The sequence below is a fragment of the Mytilus trossulus genome, chromosome 7 (assembly GCF_036588685.1).
Source record: "Mytilus trossulus isolate FHL-02 chromosome 7, PNRI_Mtr1.1.1.hap1, whole genome shotgun sequence".
NCBI classification, from domain to species: Eukaryota; Metazoa; Mollusca; class Bivalvia; order Mytilida; family Mytilidae; genus Mytilus; species Mytilus trossulus.
In genome coordinates this window covers 24,859,478-24,867,481 of record NC_086379.1, presented here as the reverse complement: position 1 = coordinate 24,867,481, position 8,004 = coordinate 24,859,478, and the positions used below count along the sequence as shown (strand labels likewise).

Genomic DNA, 8,004 nt, shown 5'->3' with positions numbered 1-8,004 from the left:
ATACAGTATGGGTTCAACAAATATAGAATATTATTACATCAAGTTTGATATATCTATATTTATATATTACTATCCTCATAAGATAGAAAATGTAGATAAGAGTGGTATGTATGCATTTACTTTATTGTATTAAACCTTTAATATGATGGAAACATACACAATGTTTATATAATGCTGCATCTATTATTCTTTTTGAACTTAATAATTGTAAATATTTCTGGTAAAATGGCAACTTAGGCTTGATTGAACAATTCATTTTTTTGTTTATTGCTTACCTTACACAAATATTTAATTCAATTACATGTGGTCATCTTAACCAGAAATGGAAATTGATAATCTCTAGTGGCCTTAGCATGCTAGAATGGGGTAACTTCTGGTCACCCTAATCATATATTGGATTTGGTTACCTCTGGTCACCTTTTGATAATATTGAATTTGGTTACCTCTGGTTACCTTATGTCAATATTGGATTTGGTTACCTCTGGTCACCTTATTCAAATATAAGATTTGATGACCTCTGGTCACCTTATGTTAATATTGAATTTGGTTATCTCTGGTCACTCATATTTATATTGGATTATGTTATCTCTTGTCACCTTATGTTAATATTGGATTTGGTTACCTCTGGTCACCTTATTCATATATTAGATTTGTTTATCTCTGGTCACCTTCTGTTTATATTTTTGATTTGGTTATCTCTGGTCACCTTATGCTTATATTGGATTTGGTTACCTCTGGTCACCTTATGGTAATATTAGATTTGGTTACCTCTGGTCACTTTATGTAAATATTAGATTTGGTGACCTCTGGTCACCTCATGTTAATATTGGATTTGATTATCTCTGGTCACCTTACGTTTATATTGGTTTGGTTACCTCTGGTCACTTTATGTTAATATTGGATTTGGTTACCTCTGGTCACCTTATGTTAATATTAGATTTGGTTACCTCTGGTCACCTTATGTTAATATTGGATTTGATTATCTCTGGTCACATTATGTTACTATTAGATTATGTGACCTCTGGTCACTTTATGTTAATATTGGGTTTGGTTACCTCTGGTCACCTTATGTTAATATTAGATTTGGTTACCTCTGGTCACCTTATGCAGAATTCAGATTTGGTTATGTCTGGTAATTAACATTGACATACAACTAGTTGATGTTTTTCATATCATTTGTAGAACGTTTGAGACAATCAAAGAAAGGGAGAAAAAAAGAAGAACAGGTTTAATATACATTATGGGTTCATCAAGAATATAGAAAATTATTACATAAAGTTTGATATATCGATAAAACTTTACACAATGAACATTTATCTTTCCCGATCATCTACAAGCAAATCTAAGAAAAGTCCTTGATCTTTCAAATATTGCCAAGAGCATGGACAGTTGATAATTTAGTCAATTTCTACTTATACTCTTCAGATACGTTTTGATAAATAAAATTGAACTTACTAATACAGTTATTATATGTTTATCTTCTTTTTTCAGAAGTCGTCAGAAAGTGTAGATAAGAGAGGTATGTATGCATTTACTTTGTTGTATTAAACCTTTAATATGATGGAAACATACACAATGTTTATATAATACTGCAACTATTATTCTTTTTGAACTTAATAATTGCAATTACTTCTGGTAAAATGGCAACTTAGGCTTGATTGAACAATTCATTTTTTGTTTATTGCTTACCTTACAAAAATATTTAATTCAATTACATGTGGTCATCTTAACCAGAAATGGAAATTTATAACCTCTAGTGGCCTTAGCATGCTAGTAACTTCTGGTCACCCTAATCATATATTGGATTTTTTGTGACCTCTGGTTACCTTATGTCAATATTGGATTTGGTTACCTCTGGTCACCTTATTCAAATATAAGATTTGATGACCTCTGGTCACCTTATGTTTATTTTTGATTTGGTTACCTCTGGTCACCTTATTCATATGTTAGATTTGGTTATCTGTGGTCACCTACTTGTTTATATTGGATTTGGTTACCTCTGGTCACCTTATGGTAATATTAGATTTGGTTACCTCTGGTCACCTTATGTAAATATTAGATTGGTGACCTATGGTCACCTTATGTTAATATTAGATTTGGTTACATCTGGTCACCTTATGTTTATATTGGATTGGTTACCTCTGTTCTCCTTATGTTTATATTAGATTTAGTTATTTCTGGTCACCTTATGTTTATTTTGGATTTTGTTATCTTTTGTCACCTTATGTTGATATTGGATTTGGTTACCTCTGGTCACCTTATTTCTATATTAGATGTGGTTACCTCTGGGCACCTACTTGTTTATATTGGATTTGGTTACCTCTGGTCACCTTATGTCTATATTAGATTTGGTTACCTCTGGGCACCTTATGTTTATATTAGATTTGGTTACCTTTGGTCAACTTATGTTAATATTGGATTTGCTTATCTCTGGTCACCTTATGTTACTATTGGATTTGGTTACCTCTGGGCACCTACTTGTTTATATTGGATTTGGTTACCTCTGGTCACCTTATGTCTATATTATATTTGGTTACCTCTGGTCACCTTATGTCTATATTAGATTTGGTTACCTCTGGGCACCTTATGTTTATATTAGATTTGGTTACCTTTGGTCAACTTATGTTAATATTGGATTTGCTTATCTCTGGTCACCTTATGTTACTATTGGATTTGGTTACCTCTGATCACCTTATGTTTATATTGGACTTGGTTACCTCTGGTCACCTTTTGTTAATATTAGATTTGGTTACCTCTGGTCACCTTAGGTTAATATTAGATTTGGTGACGACTTATGGCCACCTTATGTTAATATTGGATTTGGTTATCTCTGGTCTCCTTATGTTTACATTGGATTTGGTTATCTCTGGTCACCTTATGTTTATATTGGAATTGGTTATCTCTGTTCACCTTATGTTTATATTGAATTGGTTACCTCAGGTTAACTTATGTTTATATTAGATTTGGTTATTTCTGGTCACCTAATATTTATATTGGATTGGTTACCTATGGTCATCTTATGTTTATATTAAATTTGGTTATTTCTGGTCACCTTATGTTTATATTGGATTTGGTTATCTCTTGTCACCTTATGTTAATATTGAATTTGGTTACTTCTGGTCACCTTATGTTTATATTGGATTTGGTTACCTCTGGTTACCTTATGCTTATATTAGATTTGTTTACCTCTGGTCACCTAATGTTATTATTGGATTTGGTTACGTCTGGTCACCTTATGTTAATGTTAGATTTGTTAACCTCTGGTCACCTTATGTTAATATTGGATTAGGTAACCTCTGGTCACTTTATGTTAATATTGGATGAAGGTTACCTCTGGTCACCTTATGTTAATATTGGATTAAGGTTACCTCTGGTCACCTTATGCAGATTTCAGAGTTGGATATCTCTGGTAATTAACATTTACATACAACTAGTTGATGTTTTTTTATATCATTTGTAGAAAGTTTGAGACAATCAAAGAAAGAGAAAAAAAGAAGAAGAACAGGTTTAATATACATTTTGGGTTCAACAAGAAAATATAATATTATTACATTAAGTTTGATATGCCTAAAAAACTTTACACAATGAACATTATCTTTCATGATCATCTTCAAACAAATCTTAGGAAAATCCTTGACCTTGCAAACATTGTCAAGATCATTGACAGTTGATAATTAATACTGATCCTCATAAGATACTTCCGGATAAATAAAATTGAATTTACTAATACATTTATCATATATTTATCTTCATTTTTCAGAAGTCCTCAGAAAATGTAGATGAGAGCGGTATGCATGCATTTAATTTATGGTGACAAACCTTTAATATGATGGAAAAATGCACTATGCTTATATAATGCTGCAAATATAATTCTTTTTGAACTTAAATCTTGCAATCGTTTCTGGTAAAATGGCCACTTAGGCTTGATATAACAAATCATTGTTTGTTTCTTGATTACCTTACATACATATTTAATTTGATTACATCTAAATCAGAAATGGGATTTGTTAACCTGTGGTGGCCTTAACATGCCAGAATGGGGTAACTTCTGGTCACCAAATTCATATATTGGATTTGGTGACATCTGGTTACCTTATGTTATTAGATTTGGTGACCTCTGACCACATTATGTTCATATTGGATTTGGTTACCTCTGGTCACGTTATGCTGATTTAAGATTTGGTTACCTCTGGTCATAAAACCATAAGTCAGGTAATGTTTTTTTTTATCATTTGTTGGAAATGTAGGACAATCGAAGAGCAGGAAAAAAGAACAAGAACAGGTTTGATATGCATTACTGGTTCAGCGAGACTATATTTTATTGTATATTAGTGAATACACTTGATTCTCAAAGAAACAGTGTAAGTTGTTTAAAATACATAAATTGGTGATCTCGTGTTTTTTTTAAAAATCATTTATAGAGTAGTAGGTAAGGAATGGTGAATGGGTCGAAAGGAACAATCAAACTGAAATTTGGACAACAAACTGACAAAGCTGGGCAAAAAAAAAAAAAAAAAAAAAAAATTCAAATTGCAATCATTATAATTCAAAATAGAAAAATTAAACTGATGAACATAAACCCCACCAAAAACCAGGGTGGTCTCATGTTACCTAGAATGGTTAGCAAATCCAGCTCATTATGCGGTGCCCATAATATTTTTCATGCTAGATTTTAGGATCCCTTGGTATATTACTGTATCATTAGAAATCATATGTCTACTGTGAATCATATACATGTCGCTTTGCCAATCTGTAAAACATTTTTTTAAGTTGTAAGAATTTTCATAACGATGCTTAATATGTCTTATTACATGTATTGTTTTAGCTTGACTGCAAGAAAAGATCACAACTGTATTTCGCTTCATTTTCAGGTGAGGTTGACTATCAAGTTAAACATGTTAAATACTTTAACCGAGACTCTTGTCGATAAAGAATCAACCAAAAAGGCTGTATGCCGAAAAATGAAAGTGATATCTGCCCCAAAAAAGGGTGGCATTGAAAAAACTAAGTAAGTGTTTGAGGGGAATTCAATTGTTCAGATTTTACGAACATTGGATCTATAATGGCTACAAAGGCAATCGTCTTCTTGGCATCTTTATTACATACTAAGAGTTTAGAATAAAATACACAATAGAAAATGCAAACAACTAGATTATCATGAAATATATAAAACATACATTTTCCAAATACCATGATCATTATATTCCAATAAAGGTTGATTAATCATGCATTGTGACCAGAGGTTACCAAAGCAAATATTTTTAAACGGTGACCGGAGGTTACTAAAATTAATATCTGTGTATGTTGACCAAAGGTAACCCCATTCCAAATCTGTAAAGGGTGACCAGAGGTAACTTAAATTAATATATGTATACGATGCCCGGAGGTAATCTCATTCAATAATATGAAAGGGTTACAAAATTCGAAATCTGTGTAAGGGGACCGGAGGGAAACATACAAACATAGCTAATATCTGTGTAGGGTGACCAGAGGTAACCACATTCAATATCTTTTAAGTTGACCAAAGATATTCATTATTAATGAATTGTAACCATAAGTAACATAAGCCAATTTATTGTAGGGTGAACAAAAGTAACCATTTTCAATATATGTGTAGGATGACCAGAGGTAACCAAAGCCAATTTATGTGTGGGTGACCAGAGGTTACCATGTTTAAAATATATGTAAGGCGACCAGAGGTAACCATACTCAATATCTGTTTAGGGTGACCAGAGGTAATCATATTCAATATCTTTGTAAGGTGACCAGAGGTAGCCTTATTCAATATCTGTGTAAGGTGACCATAGATAACCTTATTCAATATCTGTGTAGGGGGACCAGAGGTAACCATATTCACAATTTTGGTAGGGTGGTCAGAGGACATCATAGTCAATATATGTGTAGGGTGACCAGAGGTAACAATATTCAATATCTTTGTAGGGTGACAAGAGCTAACCACATTCAACATCTTGGTAGTGGGACCAGAGATTACCAAATTAAACATCTAAGTAGGGTAAATAAAGGTACCTAAATTCAATATTTATGCATGGTGTCTAAAGCAATTATTTTTTATCTGTGTATGGTGATCCAAGGTAACCACATTCCAAAAAAGCCAATTGCTATATATATTTGTTGACAACGGCAACATAATTAAATATATGTGTACAGCGACCAGAAGTTACTAGATAAATATATTTATTATAAAAGTAGCGCAAAAAGTGTGAATCGAGATAACCGATGCTAAACAAATTCAATTTTTGTAAATTGTAATCAAGGGTAACATAAGCCAATTTATCTTTTTAGGAGACCAAAGATAAACATATGCAATATCTTTGTAAGGTGACCAGAGGTAACCTCATTCAATATCTGTGTAGGGTGACCAGGGGTAACCATATTCAAAATGTTGGTTGGGTGACCAGAGGTCACCATATTCAATATCTTTGAAGGGTGACCATAGTCAATATATGTAAAGGATGACCAGAGGTAATCACATTCGATATCTGTAATGGTTTACCAGAGGTTACCTTTTCCAATGTGTGTGAAGGTTGATCAGAGGTTACAACGTTCAATATATGAGTTGGGTGACCGAAGTTTACAAAATTAAATATAAGTAGGCTAAATATACGTAACCATATTCAATATTGATGCACGGTGACTAGAGGTAACCAAAATTCATATATGTATAAGGTGACCAAAGGTCACCAAATTCAATATTTTAGTAAAACATGTATAATTAATTATATAAAAACTCCACAGTCATCAGTACACTTTCGTTATTACGGGACTTACGAAAGAACTCATGTCACAAGATAGGAGCGTTCAAGGCATCTAACATCATTCACATGATTAAGACGATTCCTGCTGTTCCTTACTTTTTTAATGTTGTAAATGTCTTCTGGTATATCTGATTACTCCTCGGTTTTTATTGTTTTTGTCTTAGTAGGGGGACCAGAGATTACCAAAATCAAGACCTATTTAGGGTGACACACGGTAGTAAAAGCCACTGAACTAGTATATATTTGTTTAGGGGCCAGCTGAAGGACGCCTCCGGGTGCGGGAATTTCTCGCTACATTGAAGACCTGTTGGTGACCTTCTCCTTTTGTTTTTTTATGTGGTCGGGTTGTTGTCTCTTTGACACATTCCCCATTTCCCATCTACATTTTATCTTATAATTTGTCGATAAATTCAATATATGTGAAGGGTGACCAGAGGTTATCAATTCAGTATCTTATTATTTGTAGGTAAATTCAATATATGTAAAGGATGATCAGAGGTTACCAAATTCAATATATGTGTGGGTTGACCAGAGGTCATCACAATTAATAATAAAAAAGGTGACAAGATGTAACGAAACTAATATCTGTGAAAGGTTGCCGGGGTGACCAGAGGTAACCAAATTCAATATCTTATAATTTTAAAGCGAATTCAATACATGTGTTGGGTGACCACAGTTAACCAAATTCAATATATGTGTAGGGTGACCAGAAGTCACCACATATAATTATCTAAAACGTGACAGGATGTAACAAATTTCAATATATGTTAAGGGTGTCGAGGTTGACCAATGGTTACCAAATTCAGTATCTTATAATTTGTAGGTAAATTCAATATAAGTGAAGGGTGACCAGAGGTTACCAAATTCAATATATGTGTAGGGTGACCAGAGGTCACCACAATTAATTATGTAAAAGGTGACAAGATGTAACGAAATTCAATATCTGTGTAGGGGGGGCATTCAATATCTATATTTGTGTCAGGTAATTGGAAGAACCACTATAAATTTATCTGCAAAGGGAGTAAGGTTAATAAAGTAACTATGTATTTGTATCAAATGACCAGTGTAACTGTAAGCACAATTAGTTTCTGTGTAGGGAGACCAGAGGTAACCAATGGCAGTTTAAAGTAGCCTGAGTGCGAGGCATACCATCTTTTTAGTTATATGTCATGAGTGTGCAATATAGGCCATTAGGTTATTTTTTTTCTAAAAAATAAGCCATGTCACT

The 8,004-nt window shown here is 32.9% G+C and overlaps 1 long non-coding RNA gene across 1 annotated transcript; it reads left to right on the top strand.

Moving 5' to 3' along the window:
* The first annotated feature begins 1,195 nt into the window (after positions 1-1,195).
* On the top strand, positions 1,196-6,042 carry LOC134726923 (uncharacterized). Its single transcript, XR_010108677.1, has 5 exons — positions 1,196-1,226; positions 1,492-1,519; positions 3,461-3,505; positions 3,761-3,788; positions 5,941-6,042. It is a non-coding gene; the product is annotated as an uncharacterized LOC134726923 (long non-coding RNA).
* Positions 6,043-8,004: the final 1,962 nt, after the last annotated feature.